The sequence below is a fragment of the Tursiops truncatus genome, chromosome 7 (genome assembly GCF_011762595.2).
Source record: "Tursiops truncatus isolate mTurTru1 chromosome 7, mTurTru1.mat.Y, whole genome shotgun sequence".
NCBI lineage: Eukaryota > Metazoa > Chordata > Mammalia > Artiodactyla > Delphinidae > Tursiops > Tursiops truncatus.
In genome coordinates this window covers 67,939,202-67,958,090 of record NC_047040.1, presented here as the reverse complement: position 1 = coordinate 67,958,090, position 18,889 = coordinate 67,939,202, and the positions used below count along the sequence as shown (strand labels likewise).

Genomic DNA, 18,889 nt, shown 5'->3' with positions numbered 1-18,889 from the left:
ATGTTTCAATGTATATTTTCAAGAGAGCCCTGAAAATTCCATTATTTTTGTCAGTGGGGAGTGAGCACAGATACATTGAAAACTAATAGGAAACAGTAATACAATGAACAACAGCAACACCAACAAAAAATCCAAAAGGCATTATTTTTTAAGTACAAAATCAATTAGTTTTCAACTAATAAAAGTTGTCTGTTCTAAATTTCATACCTTTACATTCACTTTTTTTTTTTTTTTTTTTTGCGGTACGCGGGCCTCTCACTGTTGTGGCCTCTCCCGTTGCGGAGCACAGGCTCCGGACGCACAGGCTCAGCGGCCATGGCTCACGGGCCCAGCTGCTCCGCGGCATGCGGGATCCTCCCGGACCGGGGCACGAACCCACGTCCCCTGCATCGGCAGGCGGACTCTCAACCACTGCACCACCAGGGCGCAGTGTTCACCACTCTGAACTATATTTAATTACACAAAAGATAGGGTTAACAAATATACCTGAGCAGAATGGGAGTGTCACCTTACGTTAATGACAAAAAACCAAGAGAAAATTCCTCAACCTGTACTTGAGCAAGTATTTAGAATAAAACTGGTATCTATCAGTACTGATGCTTTGAACCTCAAGTCTCCTAAATAGTGATAAATACCAGGGATGCCCAGAGTCTCTTCCTTGTCCCTTAACAGACTGTTTGGCATCAAGTGCTCAGTGGGCCGGAAACCCACAGCCAGCCAGGGAGGGACAGCACAGACGGAACCATGTTTATTCTGTCAGAGGCAGCTGATTAGGATGACACCAACTCTTCACATTAAACCTGCTAAGCAGGGATTTACCCAGAGGGCTTTCCGAAACTTGGAGCACTTGCCAATGCAGTTCACAAACTATAGTATATGTTAATAATGGTGGCAGTAGGCTGTTGTAGCTGCTATACAATGCATGTTAAGAGTTCTCTGGCAGCAGATTTCCCTCAAGTTTCATTTTGAAAAGTTAGGATTGTGCAGTTTAAAGTTATTTAAAGAGAATATCTACAGTAACTTAAACATTCTGATTTCTGTATTTGACTTATTTCAGAGTCAGGGATTCCTAAAGGAAAGTCTCAGAAATCAATGGAAAAATTAACAGCCAAAGCTCCAATTTCGTATATCACTGAATCACACAGCTTGAAAGGACTCTGGAGGCCATTACTTCAGTCCTTTCATCTTACAGTTGAGTGGGCTGAGGCCCAGAGTTCTTGTGGCTCAGGAGCAGTGGAGCCAGGATTAGAACCTAGACATCTTCACAATCTAGAGGGCTTTCCATTATACAACCCTGGCTGACTTGCACCTTCTTAGAAAATAAAAAAATCCACGTACTGGAACATAATCATAGTTTCAAGATAGTCCTCCAGAGGCAGAGGAGTTGGAAATCTGATGAGGAAAAGGAAAATACAGTGGAAATGGCTGCAAGTCACGGGTGGTGCCCTCAAAAAATAAATCAGTTTCAATGGGTACAAAATATTCTTAGAATTACAATATGACTCGTGTTGGTAACGATTAGGGATGAGCTTATTATTCATTTGTCACTTAAAATCTAGTAAATAAGTCTGAGGTCCTTGTGTTTATAGAGTCTATGTTCTTTAGACCATCCAGGCTCCAAAGATTGCCAACAGAATTCATGTTTATGCATTATGATGCTTTTCAGTAAAAAAGAACACTTGTCTGTCAAAACTGCATTATTAATCTGTTATGGTATAATCATGTATCAACCTAACCTGATAGATTCATTTAGTTGTCATTTTAAGTGAATGAAATATTCTTTTTCTGTCACTATAGACTATTCTGGCCCAGGTCACGTGGGAATGACTGAGCCATGACGCCCAGCATGTAAACTACCCATTGAAAGTTATTTTCTCAAAGTATATTTACCCTCCAGCCATTATGGTATAGTTTCCCACACTGTTAGCTTAGGTTGATGCTAATGACTGGCACCCTAGTGATCCAACAGATCCCAAAAGCTTCCACAAATACTGTAAACCCTGTGGGACAGTGACAACAATTTTAGACTTAGGAGTAAAGAAGGCTGGGTAATTAGTCTCCACTCTAATAATTAGTTGTGTTCACTTAGCACTTGATCATTTGTCTCCTCATCTACAAATGGAGTTAGCTTAGATTACCCCAAGGCCTTCTTTATCTCTAAAATGTTATGCTAAGAAACTAACTTTAGGAACTGAAAAAATAGGAAAGTAGGAGAGTGTATGTATGCCTCATCTAAGACAACCTACAACCTACAAAACACTGTGGATACTCGGATGAAGGAACACCTAATAACACTTCATAGAGTTGGTTATATATCTACCAGAACTCTAAGTTCTCAGAGGCAAGTACTGAATATAATTCACCTTTATATCACCAACAGCTAACACAGTTCTTGACCCATGGTGGGTCCTGCTTAATTATATATCAGATGAATAAATAAATCTGAATCTTGTAGGATGGAAAACTGGAATGGCATTCCAGATAGATGGAATACTATATGCGAAGGCTTTGCAGGTATGAAAGGATATGGTGTGTGTTCAGGGAGAGAAGAGAAGTATGCCTAGATCATGAGGAATGTGGTATAAGAGTGGTAGGAAATGAGTTTGGTTTCCCATTCGGGAAGGGTCCTAGCATTAGCAACAAAGAACACTCTACATCTGAGCAGAATAGGGAGAACATCCTCCATTTTGTGTACTAGGCAGTAGTGTGCAAAGGAAAATATGCAAACAATATATAGAATACACCCACAGTGTCAGGATATGCCAAATGAAGTGGAATTGCTGGAAGTAACGTAGTAAATGAGATGAGGAGAAGGGAATTTGGTATTATACTTCCTGGGGAGGATCCTATACCTCTCCTCCCACATTCTCACTCCCAAGCCATGGTGATACTAGGCTTAATCATGGTGAGCAGAGGGTCCTTTGAATCCTTGAAACTGAGCTGTTGCACCCCCTACCTTATTCTTACTTTCCCACATCCCTGTGGGGGCAGGTCCTTATTGTCTAAGACATTTCCCTTCCTGGGAAACGGCACATGTTCTTGCTCTAGAAACAATGGCTCCCAAGGTAAAGCTGGTTGTACTTACAAGAAAACAGGGCCTCTAACTGTAACTCTTTCCTAACTAGTCTCCTTTGATGAGTCTACTTTAAGTAATAAAGCTTGAGTAAAGGTTCTAAAAGCAAATGAACATCTGAGAATAACTCAGACTCAGAAAAAATAGTTGTAACTAACTATACAAGGAAGTAAATAAGCAAGCCCGAAGAACCAATCTATTACTACAATACTAGTCACCATATATAGTACAATAAACTTTGAAATTGAATGCAAATTGTCAGCAACATGAAATGTATCGGTATAGTCATTAACACAATCATTGGCTAATCATTAATTAATCTTCAGCCTGGTTACTGCCCTTATATCTGGTAATCCACAACTATGCAAAGGTCTTGAGATACAAAATTCATTTATATAATCTTGGCTTTGGAGGGAGAAACTGTTTTAAAATCTTTATAGGTTAATTTTTTTCTCCATTTACTATGTTCTTAAAGGTTAAAAAACTAAGAGATAATGTGAATGTAGTCTTTTGGAGTGACTCCACAGTCACTTCTGGGGAAAAGCTGACCATACTTCCGAGGGAAGCATTTATAGTTACAATGTATTTCCTTAATGCAAATATGATGTATGTATTTCATTTAGGAATTTAATGGGACATTTCTGCATTTTATACTTAACTTTAGGTATTGTTTCAAAAAGAAAATGAAAATTTTATACCACTGTGATGTCAGCAGCCTAAAAAAGTTAAGAATGGTTTTGTCTTTCAAGGGTCTATTTGGTAGGTCAGGAATATCTTCTCATAGAAATAGCATTTTAAGTGCAATGGTTATATTTGCAGGTGAGTCTACAAAATGATAAGTACCTCACAAAAAGCATTACACTTGCTCACACTAAAAGCACTGTTTGCATAATATATGAAGTCTGAGTTGTAACTATATATGCCTAAAAGACACATGGGATGGGACCCAGTGCTCAACAGCTACTTAATAGAAAGTATATGTCCAGGTTAGTCATTATCCAATTTCTGTAAATTGGGAGACAGAAGTTCCTCATACATGTGAGGTGATCCTACAGACTTCCAACTGTAAGAATAAGTCATTAGTAAATCCAGAGCATGGACTGTATTTGCATATTTAAATTGATCACCATCATGTAGCAATTTCCAGTACAAATTAAGGATGAAAATTATTTTCATCACTTCTGTTAATAAGAATATTAAAATAAATATGTAATTTGGAATATATGGCTTTTGGAAAAGAAAAGTTTCTTTTTCTGGTTATTGAATTTTTACTGTTCTGTCAAATCAGGAGCAATATTAGTTGAATGAATCTGCTCAAAAATCTTCAACTGTATTAGAGGACTAACTCAATATAGGGCTACTATATAATGAAATACCTTTGCTCTACTGTATCTCCTTTTTGTTAACTAAAACTAAATTTACTTAAGTGTTGTAATGTATATTTTAGAGTCACGAGTCATTGTTGCTATGTTATTAAACTCTTATAAGAGAGACTCTAAACTATAAAATGTTTGAGAGTTTGTACATTTCATTGAAAACATTCACTGAGATAATAGGCCAAAAATAAATTAGGGGTTGATAGCCAACATTTTACTTTTCAAGTCAAAGGAGTCACATTCCTCCCGGTATGTCCAAAATTTTACAATGATAAATCTGAAGACTTTACTTCATTTCTTTTTCTTTTTTTTTACAAAAATATAGCTATAGCATGTTTCAATGAAATAACATTAAAGTGAAAGTAGTGAGAAAATAAATGTTATTACTGTTCTTTAAGGATTAGCATATATATGTACCTCTCGGCCACATAAACATTTCGTTTTAAACATAAAGTCAGTTTATGTACCATCCTATTGGAACAGGATAAATAGGGCCCACCACCATCTCTGTTGACAATACATTGATCTCACATTAATTTGATTGAAGGTGGCTTGCCAACACATCTCACTTTCCCCATTTAAGTGCAGTCAGATAAGAAAAACACAGTGATGTTTAGCAGATAGACCGGGTGACACAATAGAATGAAACTCATTGAAGAAGTGTAATTATAGTGATTACTTCAGAAAAGAGAGCAGATACACTGATGGAAAGAAGTAAACATTGCCACAATTATGGGAGCCCAGTTTCCTTTTGGTATAGATACACACGTCCCAGACAACACCAACCTAGCAATAAGATCACAGAAAGCATTCCAACTTAACAACATAAAAGCACTAAAGGTTACAAAATGGCGTGAGCCAATTTGCCAAAGTGCTGGAACAAAGGCCCCTTCTGTTTTGGGTGAATTCAATATATCTAATAGATTAGTCAAACAGAGAAGTCTTCCTTCCACAATTAAAACGAAGTACAAACATCAGGAAAGTTTGCCCCAGAGGAATGTAATCTGCAAATGCTTTTTAAAGCTGTTATTTTGACGGCTGTGAAAAATAAACAGTGTGAGGTGTCTAGTTCTCTCAGGTAACTGTCCCATGAGACCAGCTGTAGAGGCAGGGATGGTTCATCTATGACATTAATTAGGCATATTTAATCTACTGGCATCAAAGCACCTAAGAACTGTATCATAATATGACCAAAGTAAGGAAAACCTCACCCCTCCCCAGTCCACTAAATTAGAGATAAAAATAGAAAGAAAAACAGCTTGAAAAGGGTCCCCTAACTCACCTAGTGTAACCCTTGCTTGCCATTCCTGAAGAAACATAGACTCCAGGAGGTTTACAGCCTGGTCTCAGGTCACACAGCAAGTTAGTGAATGAGCAAGACCAGAACCTGAGGCTCCGGACTCCCAGTTCTGTGTTTTTCCACTATAACCTGATTATTTTTCAGTAACAAATCTTATAAAACAAGAACAGCCATTTAGATAAATTTAAACTGTAAAAGTCATAGAATACTTCAAAAGCGTTTGAATCATCTTTGTCACCAGCTCTCTGTGAGGTACATAGAAATATTTTTTTTTCATAGAAATATTTTTATGTCAGATGTATATGTACCTATATATGTAGATAGGTAAAAAGAGAGACAAAATGGAAGAAAGACACGCAGAGAGACTAAGAGAGAGAGAGAAGGTGTGTGGGAGCCTGACAGAGGTAGGAGACAAGAAAGTGTGAAAGAGAGATGAGTGAGTGCAAAAGCCAGAGAAAGTGGCAGACACACAGAGACACGCACAGGCACACACACACACACACAGGCACAGGCAGGCAGAAGGGAAGAGACGGTGAGGGCTTAAATAACTTGCCCAAGGTCAAAGAACCAGTACTTGTCTGAGTTGTACCTCAAATCCAGTACTGAAACCCAAATCCCCCTGCGATCCTTAAGGAAGGCTCCACACAAAAGCAGAGGTGAATTAGAATACAACTCTTTGTTTTTGGTTGTTGCTCTTTGATTTTGGCCTCAAGCCCCACCCCAACTCTTACCTCCAAGTAGGATGGTTAGAATGGAATGGGTGGAATCATCTTGATAGAATCAAAGCAATGGCTATTGTCTAAATGGTTGAAAGAGGCACTTCTGTTTTTAAACCATTAGCGAAGTCCTGCCTTGGGAAATAAAATATCAAGAGAAATATATCTTTTACTTGTCATTAGGGATTTAATGACCTCTACAACATGGGGTTCTTGACTTGGGATTCATGGAAGCATCTGATTGTATCTGTAAACCCTTGATACTGTATGCAAAATTTAGAGCATGGGTGCATTTTCTAGAAAGAGGGTGGATCTGATTCCCAGAGGTCCCTCACTCAGAAATATTGAGCTACTGCTTTGTAAGTGTGTGGAAAGACTAAAGGCATACACACTTTTTCTGTACATCAAAAATTACCTGAATAATCTGGACAAAATAAATAATTTAGAAAACTAACGGTAATCAATCTGCAGTGCTCCCACACCTTACACATTTTTTGTTTTGAGTATAACTGCAAAATATTTCCCATTTTTGCTCCAGCCACTTTTAGTGTGGAACTCTAGTTATAAAAATGATGTGAGAAAGTGAATTTCATTTTAAAAGAACCATGGCTTAATTTAAAACTAAGTTCATCGGTGTTTGGTGTGATTTAGTGATAACACCAAATTGGTAGGCTTTTTTTTTTTTTTTAAGCAAACCCTATATAAAATATACTGCATTTAATTCAAGTGTATTCTTAACGGGCTGCTCTATTCATCAACATTAGAACAGACAGTGTTTTAAAACTAGATCAAAGGCAATCATCTCATTTTTTTTTAAGTTTATTGACTTTGTCACAATACTGCTTCTGTTTTATGTTTTGGTTTTATGGCCATGACGCATGTGGGATCTTAGCTCCCCAACCAGGGATCGAACCCGCACCCCCTGCACTGGAAGGCGAAGTCCCAACCACTGGACTGCCAGGGAAGTCCCTCTCATATGTTGATACATATAAAATTTCCAGTGTTCTCTGCTTCCAAATTAAAGCAGAATTATAGAAAGGACACTCCTCTACTGCTGAAGTACATCACTGCCTGGGTCGTGGGGACAATTCAGGGATGAAGAATTAGAAAACCAATGCTGTGGTAGCTAGTTTCCAAAATGGCCTCCTAGGAACCACACTTCCCAGCCTTTCTTTAGTCCCTGCCCACAGTGAGTTGAGTCACACCCTGCTTCCCTGTCCCCAGGAGAATGCAGCAGAAGCAGCACCAAGCTAGTTCTATCATCAGCTTTTACACTCTTGGAGGCCTGATCTTTCATGTAAGAAGTCTGCCACCCTGTTGAAGAGGCCCCAGGGAGAGGCCACATGGAGGGGCCATACCTAAAGGAAGAGGCCCTGAGACTAAGGCAGAGAGAGGCCCAGCTGTTCAGTGTCCCAGCTGAGCTTATTAGCCTCCCTGCAGCCCCACCAAGGTACCAGACATCTGAGTGACCATACTGGCCATTCTAGCACATGAGTCCTGCCATGACTACAGCCCTAGCCAACGGCACCTGGAAGAATTGCTCATCTGCACCCAGTCAACCCACATAACCATGAGAAATAATAAAACTGTTACTGTTGTAACAGCTACTAAGTTTTTGAGTGATTCATTAAGCAGCAATAGATAAAACTGAAGCTGAGGGGGGGATGGCATGAATAGTGAGTTTACAAGATGAAATTCAGAAGATGATAAAGTGTAAGTAACTGGAGCTTATTCAGAAGATGATAAAGTGTAAGTAATGAAAGAAAAACATTTATTAAGTACTAACTAATTTGCCCATCACTTATCTCATTAAACCTCATCACTACACTGAGAAAGAGAGTTTGAGCAACGTTATTGCCCAAGGTCATGGAGCTAAAAAGTGGAAGAGCCAGAGGCTGAACACCGATTTTCTTTCACAGCCTCAATGTACTCATTTCATTGCACCCTAAAGGCTGTGAAGGGGTAGACAGGGAAGAAGGGAGAAGACTGACACACAGAGAGAGGCTTGACATTTAATAATTTGTGATGAAAACCTTTCTGAAGCATATCCATACTTTTAAAAGTAGAAATACACCCACCATTATTTAACCTGTTTTAATGACTAAGCATCATTATTACTGATATATATATTGCAACTGCAATGTGCTGTAATATAATATGTACTTGGAGACATGTAGGATTATTTGATTCTATATTAAAATGATCCCAAAATGCCACGATAAGTTTTAGTTCCTCTTTCTGATTTTTATATATTTTCTGTTTTTCTCTTGGTGTTAGGCTGTCTCTTGTAGACACAGAAAAAAGTGATCTTTGTGAAAAGAGAAGACGAGAGCTTGCAGGTTCCTATAAACAAAATGCATGTACCTTCTAACGTAAAGTTTGATGTTTAGGGTAGCTGGATAAGTAAATTCTAGATGAGGAAGTTTTTAGTTAGCTGCTGAATTCCTTGCAACACTGTGACTTTGTACAGGAACTAAAGGAATAGTTTCTGCTCTAAAGAGCTCTAAGCCCTGTGGACAGCCTGGTGATTTTCAAATTGGACTCAGTGGGAACCCAGGGGTCTGCACCAATCCAACAAAAGATGTTTTACAGATGCTGCAGTTAAGTATTTTCTGGCAAATGCTAGAGACTTAAAGCTATTCTTTCATTGCTTTTAACCATTTTATAGTTTGGGGTTCTGAGTTTGACTTGGTTTGAAAACAAAAAGTTCTACTGTTCTAATGCTTTTGTTCAAATGCTTTTGAAAATCAGTGATTTGGGAGATGCATTGTGGTTAAGGAGGGGTGACAGAGTTGAGGGGTTGCCTGGCAAGGGATCTTAAATATTTTTGCCAATTTTTATGTTCTGTATGCAATAAGAAATGTAATGCTTTCAAAAATGATAGCTAACCTTTACTAGAAAAAGTTTACATTGTTGATACTCTGCTGGTGGCCACCGTGGACACAAACAGCTACAATACTGGCAGCGCCTCTAAGCTCAATTCATTCTAGTTAGGAGATAAAAGACTTTTGATAGCAAGTCATTACATCACAGGCAAACGTATTTATGATATACAACACTGGACCATGTTATTTTTAGTGTTAAGACATTCAGCAGTTTAGGGTTGTCCAAGAAATTTCTAAAATGCCAATTTTAAAGGACTTAATTCAAGCAAAACTTATACCTACTTACAGTTGCTTCTTTCAAAGTGAACTTAGGTTATTCACTGATCAAAATGTGTATAGCTATCCTTTAAGGACATCCACAATTACTGTTGTCATACCTCCAGTAGGCAGTTCAAATTGCTTAAAACTTTGGTAATGACTACGTGGCTATGTTTGAATGAAGGTCATCTGCCCCTCCATTCACTGCTCATATTGAGCCTTTTGTACACATATCTCAGGGTCCTTTACAAAGAACACTAATCAAGATACAAAATAACATTGTAGCAAATAATCTTGTCACAAATTCCATTACACAGTAAAAGCTAAATAAAAAATAACAGCTTTTCTGCCTATATTTAGAAATTTATATCACTTAGTGTCAGGCAATTCAGAGAAGAGAATTCCACAAGAGAGAGGAAGGTGACAGGAAAAGATCCATTAACTAACACGCACACACACACACATACACACACACAGAGTCACACACACTGTCACCAATAAAAATGTTAAAAATGAGCCTAGGAAATTAGTAATTAGGGATAGGATTTTTCTACATTGTTTTAACATATTTTACCAAAAAATTAGATAAACTGATAAATTGTCTATTCTGAAATTAGTAATGAAGCAACTGACAAAGGATTCATCTCCAAAACATACAAGCAACTCATGCAGCTCAATATCAAAAAAACAAAACAACCCAATCCAAAAATGGGCAGAAGACTTAAATAGACATTTCTCCAAAGAAGATACACAGATTGCCAACAAACATATGAAAGAATGCTCAACAACATTAGTCATTAGAGAAATGCAAATCAAAACTACAATGAGATACCATCTCACATCGGTCAAAATGGCCATCATCAAAAAATCTAGAAACAATAAATGCTGGAGAGGGTGTGGAGAAAAGGGAACCCTCTTGCACTGTTGGTGGGAATGTAAATTGATACAGCCACTATGGAGAACAGTATGGAGGTTCCTTAAAAAACTAAAAACAGAACTACCATACAACCCAGCAATCCCACTACTGGGCATATACCCTGAGAAAAGCATAATTCAAAAAGAGTCATGTACCAAAATGTTCATTGCAGCTCTATTTACAGTAGCCAGGACATGGAAGCAACCTAAGTGTCCATCAACAGATGAATGGATAAAGAAGATGTGGCACATATATACAATGGAATATTACTCAGCCATAAAAAGGAATGAAACTGAGTTATTTGTAGTGAGGTGGATGGACCTAGAGACTGTCATACAGAGTGAAATGAAAGAGAAAAACAAATACTGTATGCTAACACATATATATGGAATCTAAAAAAAAAAGAAAAGAAAAAAGAAAATGGTCAGAAGAACCTAGGGGCAAGATGGGAATAAAGATGCAGACCTACTAGAGAATGGACTTGAGGATATGGGGAGGGGGAAGGGTAAGCTGTGACAAAGTGAGAGAGTGGCATGGACATATATACACTACCAAACATAAAATAGATAGCTAGTGGGAAGCAGCCGCATAGCACAGGGAGATCAGCTTGGTGCTTTGTGACCACCTAGAGGGGTGGGATAGGGAGGGTGGGAGGGAGGGAGATGCAAGAGGGAAGAGATATGGGGACATATGTCTATGTATAACTGATTCACTTTGTTATAAAGCAGAAACTGACACACCATTGTAAAGCAATTATGCTCTAATAAAGATGTTAAAAAAGAAAAAGGTAGATTTTTGTGTTTAGGCACTCCCACTCTTTTTTTCATGCAACACTTAAACTTTGTCTAATACAGTAGTATAGCATAATAGTAATTAAGAGACAAGGTTTGGAGCAAGATTTCCAGAGTTTGAATTTTAACTCTACTACTTACTGGCAATATAATCCACCAATCTTGGCCTCAATTTTCTCATCTCTAAAGTGGCACCCACTTCAAAGAATTGATGTGAAGATTCAATGAGCTAATATATGTAATATGCTTAGACAATTTCTAGTACAGAATAAGTACTCAATAACTATTAATTATTTATATCATATTCCAGGCCCTGTGCTAGCACTAGGAATGCAATGGTAAATAAAAAACAGGCACAGTCCTCAGCCTTCCTAGACCTTAAGTCTAGTCCTAGAACTTTATGCATTATTTCCTTCTATTAAAATATATTAGGGGCTTCCCTGGTGGCGCAGTTGTTGAGAATCTGCCTGCTAATGCAGGGGACACGGGTTCGAGCCCTGGTCTGGGAGGATCCCACATGCCGTGGAGCAACTAGGCCCATGAGCCATGGCCCCTGAGCCTGCACGTCCGGAGCCTGTGCTCCGCAACAAGAGAGGCCGCGATAGTCAGAGGCCCGTGCACCCCGATGAAGAGTGGCCCCCGCTTGCCACAACTAGAGAAAGCCCTCACTCAGAAACGAAGACCCAACATAGCAAAAATAAATAAATAAATAAATGAATATATATTATAAGGTTGTTACCAGAGAATGAATAGACTTTAACTATGGGGAAAAATTTAAAAAAAACAACAAACTAAAATTTAAAAAAATAGTATTTTGGATATTAAATTGAAGGCAATATTTAGCTTTATTTAAAACTTCATATTTTTCTGCTGCTTTTATGGATAAAATTGTATGACAGGGCTTCCCTGGTGGCGCAGTGGTTGAGAGTCCGCCTGCCGATGCAGGGGACACAGGTTCGTGCCCCGGTCCGGGAAGATCCCACATGCCGCAGAGCGGCTGGGCCCGTGAGCCATGGCCGCTGAGCCTGTGCTTCCACAGCCTGTGCTCCGCAACGCGAGAGGCCACAACAGTGAGAGGCCCGCGTACGGGAAAAAAAAAAAAAAAAAAGTATGACAATAACACTATCAATTTTTCCAGAACCAAATTATGGCTTCAGTTTATTTTGTGATTTCTTGATTAGTTTAATGCATTAGTATTTTTTAAAATATCATTGCTAATGTTTTATATCAGAAAGTAACCTATTTTAAGTATGCAATTTAAAAATATTTATGTGATCTTAGTCTATTCGGAGCAGTTCCTCCCCTCACCAATGAATCTCTATAAGATGGAAATCAGTGCAAAACGCAAAATAGATTTTGTACAACAGAAATTTTCTTTTCAAGAAGTTTTATTACTATGTATTTTAGAAACATTTTTATGGACACTTTTTTCTTTTTCCTTAGTTCTGAAAGTAATAGAAAGGCAGCAGGATGTGTTTAAGGTCTATGTTTAATGTTATCTAAACAGTGTATGGTTGTGGACTTAAGTTATAGAAACGTCTTGCTAAACTGGAGCCAAGACCTAATATGAATATATGAAGAATTTGAAAGCTATGGTGTCCGTAGGTCTCATTTTGAATAGATGAAAGTCTTGATGTATGAATAATCTTGAAGACTGGAAGAAAGGTGGAAAACGAAGAGCTTTCCCATATAATTTCATTAACTATTTTTTTATTCCACTTCCTATCATTGATTTCATTCCATTTCTGTAACTATCATAGAGGTCGTATTACTGCATCCTGAACAGGATGTTGTGCAATATTCAATATACTGTAATTCATCTGTATTTGGAGGGAGAGCATATTGGAATGCTGAAAAGTGCCTATTAAATTATAATTGTTTATAGACAAGAGCCTCATGTTATTTGGGTTTAATTTTGGCACAGTACTTAGCACCAATCAGGTTAAGAAAAGACAGGTTATTGATGAAGATGGTGACACACTAATCAGGTGTTCACTCATCCTCAGAAGCGCTAATGCTGGACTCTAGGTAATTATTTCTTTAGGGTAGTTGGGACTTTGACCCACTTTCAAGCTTAGTAATAAGAATTAGGGTATAACTCAGTGTTGTATTTAACTTTTAAGCACCAAGTGCATCAGCATAAAATGGATTAGAATTGCTTTGTTAAGAGGAAGGGGAAAGGCAAGAGAACAAATCTACATTACATGCTAGTCTCTAGGCCTAGTTATTTTTCTCAGGCCCCCACAGTTAATCATTTACTTAAGAATGTGAAGAAAAAAGAAAGATGTGGGGATATTTTATTAATTCACATAGGAGGAGAGTTCTAGCAGAAGACTGAAAAACTGTAGAGGACATTCCAGCCTGAGGTGAGAAGTTGAACCAGGGGCTTCTAATGTGAGATTATCAGATCTGCTATCCTAAGACTTTATGCTAAAACACACCCTCTGTTAAAACAAGGTACATGTTTGCACACAGTACATGCTCAAGAGATTTTTATTCTTCTCTAAGAACTGCTTTTCAACTAGGAAATATGGTATCTCAGGCCATGACCTTCTTTCTAGATGAAGTAGCCAACACTTGACAAGCCATGACTTGGATACAGTTGGTAGCCGAAATGGCTCCTTGACATTTATTTAACAAACCTTATATATATTAAGCACCAATCTTTGCTAGGTTCCAGAGATAAAGAGGTAAGATAACTTTAAGGACCTCATAGTCCAGTGCTGGAGACAAGATCACAATTAATTATTAGATAATGTGGTAAGAAATGTGACAGAAAAAGGTGGCAATAGTTTTACAGCCCATGATAGTTTTTCAGTTGACAATGGAAATACGATATACACAGCATGGAAACATCATACTAGTTTGATGTTCCTAGTTCCTGGTTTCCTAGTTTCTATCATCAAATTCTACCAGCAGCTTTTGCACCCAATCACATCCTCCTCACTGAAAAGGTAATCACATTTTTTATAATTCATGATTGATGAATCCATTTTGATATGCTATATTGAAAAATCAGGATATATTCCAGACTCTTGAGGCTGATGCTATCTTTCTCCCACATATAGCTTGGTTTCTCAGAGAGAAAAATGTGGTTTAAGCTCTAATGTTTATAATGTCTCCTATAATGAAATAAACACTACAATACACACACACACACACACACACACACACTGAGATCTACATTTGCAAAGGTAACTCCGTCTCTAAACACTCCAGACAGCAGAGACATTTTGGGTCTTACTAAGATTCTAGAGGTACTTACAGAATAAATGACCTGAGCTAGATAAGCTTTCATTGCTTCTTCAATAGCTTTTTATAACAATACTTTCAACAATGTCAAATTAGATTAAGAACACTTTTAAATCAAATGACTCAGATTTGGAATAAGTAGCTTTCCTTTTGCAAATAATCAGATACATAAAAAATGTTAACCACAAAATATCATATCTCCCCAAGATTATTTATGTAAAAAATAAATAAATCTGTAAGGTTATTAATTAATGAATGAATATTACCCCCTGGTTGCTGACTCTTCCCTAGAGATATCCAGAGATAATTTGGGAGCTGAACAAATTTTTTGTTGATGCTGATGAATGATCACCTTATACTGTTTATTGGATATCAACAGTTCTAAATATCCAGAAGCTTTAAGACAAGCACGGTGACATGTTACCCCAAATCAGAACTTATTAGAAATGAAATTTATATGGTTATAACGAAGCAGTAAGAAAAAAAGGAAGGTATCCTATACAAGCATAAAACTTGAAAGGCTAAATAAACTTGTGCTTATTAGAGCTAATCCAGCCCCTAGTTGTAGCCAACCAAGTCAGGCCCCACTCCTAGGGGCTCATCAAGTCAAATTTCTGTTATGTGCTAAACCTGAGAAGATTAGATTGCCTCCACCTGCTAAATCAGAAAAACTGGGACACTGGATTTGGCATGAGCGGTTGGGTTAGAAATCTACTGAGGAGTCAGAAGCTGAACTATCAAATGATTAAAATTGCTTCTAACAGGCATTATTTTCCACTGTTTCATCAATAAGGAAGCAGGCGCCTCTGTACTATTTCACAGGATGGGAATGCTTTCTGGAGTTAGATTGTTCAAGAGCTGCTTTTTAAAATAGCAATACTCTTATCATAGTAAAACTTGCCTGCTGAGTCAAAAGGAAAGTTGGCCTCATCTATCTCATCTACCTTTAGGAAGAATTTAAATTGTAAAGTTGCCCGGCATGATTCCTGCTGTTGGCTACTACAGATACTTTTCAATATCCACTCTTTTATTGCTCTGAAGGTATATGGATAAGCAGGTATACACTGTAAATGGAAAACAGAAAGAAGGTCATCTTTAAAAGTCCAACTGAATGAAAGCAAACAGTAAGAAACCTGTACTTTTCTTTTGTCCATCCAAAGAATCTGGCTCTACCAGACTCCACTCCAGGAGGAAAAAAAAAAAAAAAATCACAAATAGTGCCAAGGCGTATCTCATTCCTTATGATGATAAAGGGAGGAAAAGTTCCAAAAGAGAAATAATATTTCCAATAAGGACATTAAATCTAATGCTATTTTGATGTCAAGTGCACCTTCCCCTAATCCTCACTGATTTTTATTCAGCTTAATTTGAAGCCACCATAGAACTCTGCTTTAGGAAGCCTCCGCACTCTCAATAAATTTAATCAGCAGGGATGATAAAATAGGTTCTGTAACGGTACATGACTAACCCAGAGACATAAACATCGATAAATTCCAATGCAACATTTGGGCATAAAGTGCATAAAATGTGCCTTAAGAGGTATATCCTTGCAGAATGTTGGCGTATGTCAAAGATCAGGATGTCAGACAGATGAGTGTACGTCTGCACATGTGTGTGTGTGCATGTGTGTTAGTCTGGGGTTCGCCCAAAGTTGCCTGAGTGAAGCTGAAAATTCAAGAGGAATTCTAGAGTAGTCACTTAATACAAATGAGAAGACTAGCGTAATTAAGAGAAGCCTAGGGCTTCCCTGGTGGCGCAGTGGTTGAGAGTCCGCCTGCCGATGCAGGGGACGCGGGTTCGTGCCCCGGTCTGGGAAGATCCCACATGCCGCGGAGCGGCTGGGCCCGTGAGCCATGGCCGCTGAGCCTGTGCGTCCGGAGCTTGTGCTCCGCAATGGGAGAGGCCACAACAGTGAGAGGCCCGCGTACGGTAAAAAATAAAAAAAAAAAAAGGGAAGCTTATATGTAACCAGCAACAAGTTCTTTCGCTTTGCCAGACTCTGGTAGTAAGAGGGAGGTAGAATTCCTTATTACATATTTTTAGTATGTCCTGCCAAATAGTGTAAAAAATAGAATTATTCATACTTCTATGAAAAGACCTCAGAAATATGTAATAGAAGGTACAGTGCACAATGTATTCAATTTGAGATTCTGAAACTTTTAGATATATATGTTAATTTTGTGTTTGGTAGCTGAAGAATGAATGAAGTGAAAACTGTAGTTAGAGCTTACTTTCCCAGGTTTAATATAAACTTACAAGCTGGGAATAACAACAGTATCTGCCTATTCCAGGGAGTCCCTGAGAGAAAACAAACTGTAGGAGCTACTAAAGGGAAAGAGGAGAAAAGGACTAGAGAACAGTCATCGTCAGACCTTTTTGTTGCTGTTTTAATAAAAAATCCTGATATTTTCTTTCTTGGGAGGAATAATTTATACTTGGGGGAAGAGATATTACTGGATAGTCTTAGGGAGCCCATGCTTGTGGTAGCTAAGTGGTTCCTTAAAAAGTAGAGGACCCCCCTAGGCATCTCACAGCAGCATTTGTGGGATGTTGGCCTGTGTAGAAGGGGACTGAGGGTTAGGACCCCGGCTGTGGCAGTCCAGGATCTGCAGTGGGCACACTGAAGAGTGAGCACATACAAGCAGCCCTTCCTGGGAAGCATCGCCTCCTTCTCTCACCTATTCTTGTATGCCATCAGTGAGAAGAGAGTGAAGCAACTCTTACTAGGTGCGTCAATTCTTTCATGCCTAAATTACATTATGCTGTGAGTGTTCTTGAACTTCAACCAACCACTCCCTGTACCCAACGCATGGTTTCATAGCCAGAAAAGAATAAAAGCAACCACATCACCTGTATGCACAAATGAATGTTTCCCTCTACCCAACCCTCTAAGGGGACCATAAATGTATTCTTTGCCTGATAAATACCCAGAAATTCTACAGTAATTATGTAAAAAAAAAATCTAAAGAAGGAATGATAAGTTCAACAGATTTGTTTAAAAACCCAAATTACTTTTTGGAAACGAAATGAGAAACAAGATGAAAATCAAAATGGAACAAAGCAAGAAAAAATATTTTGGGGAAATGCCCCCAGAAGAAATTTGGAATGTACACTGCTCTATTATCATAGCTATTACTTGTTCAATAATTTGAGATGAAATAGTGTACTAACCCCAATTGCCAACCTACATTCCTAGGAAATTCTGTTCTCAGTAATACCCAAAGCATTCTTTAAATGCATTACCAAATGCATTTCCATGTGCAAAATCGAACTACATATTCTTCTGAATTGGAAGATGTGATCCAGAAACTCCTGGGCAGATACAGCCCTCAAGGAGTGCAGGAATGTACCTAGACTATCCCCAGATACTGAATGAAATTCTAAATCTAATCTAATGAAAATCCATTTCTTGAGTTAATCCCAGAGCATCATCTCAATTGGCCTGAAATATTTTGGTCACTTTATGAAGGGGGAGAAATCAACTGGCTTCTGAGAAAGTGAAAAGAATAGGCTCTTTTATAAGCCTTACAATGGTAATTAGATTGTTATTATTTGTTGGGGGACAAAACTCAGATGAATCTTTTTTTTTCCTTTTCCTAAATTAGCAGAGATTGTCACTGAAACACCTGGTATGTCTAACGACTGTGCACAGTAATAAAACCCAATTTTAGTCATGTTATCTAAATGCCAATATAAAAAATAAGCTTCAGAACTCATAAATGCAACTGCTGATGTACTAATGAGCAAGAAAATTACCAGTAAAGGAGGCTGAATATTGTAATACATTTTTTAAAAAGGATTAAGGGGAAAATAACTTGTCATGGTTTTGATCTTATTGTATAAAAAGAGTCAACTCCCTCTTTCGAGATTTGTCAGTTTTCTCAAGGCCTCTGGGTAGCCTAAATGGTTGTGTAGTGCTATACTATTCCAAACTTTCATAATAGTATTCAATGCAGCATAATGTAATTTAGGCGTGAAAGAATTGCACCTAGTAGGAGTTGCTTCAGGCTTCCCTGGTGGCACAGTGGTTGAGAGTCTGCCTTCTAATGCAGGGGACACAGGTTCGAGTTCTGGTCTGGGAGGATCCCACATGCCACGGAGCAACTAGGTCCGGGAGCCACAACTGCTGAGCCTGCGCGTCCGGAGCCTGTGCTCGGCAACAAGAGAGGCCACGATAGTGAGAGGCCCACGCGCCGCGATGAAGAGTGGCCCCCGCTCGCCACAACTAGAGAAAGCCCTCGCACAGAAACGAAGACCCAACACAGCCAAAATAAATAAATAAATAAATAAATAAATAAGAAGACCCCAAGATCAAAAAAAAA

General features: G+C 38.3%; 1 protein-coding gene across 3 annotated transcripts in view; it reads right to left on the bottom strand.

Moving 5' to 3' along the window:
* The window catches only part of FIGN (fidgetin, microtubule severing factor), a 122,234-nt gene that overhangs the window by 33,726 nt on the left and 69,619 nt on the right, over positions 1-18,889 (bottom strand). The gene's annotated exons all lie outside the window — the stretch shown is intronic.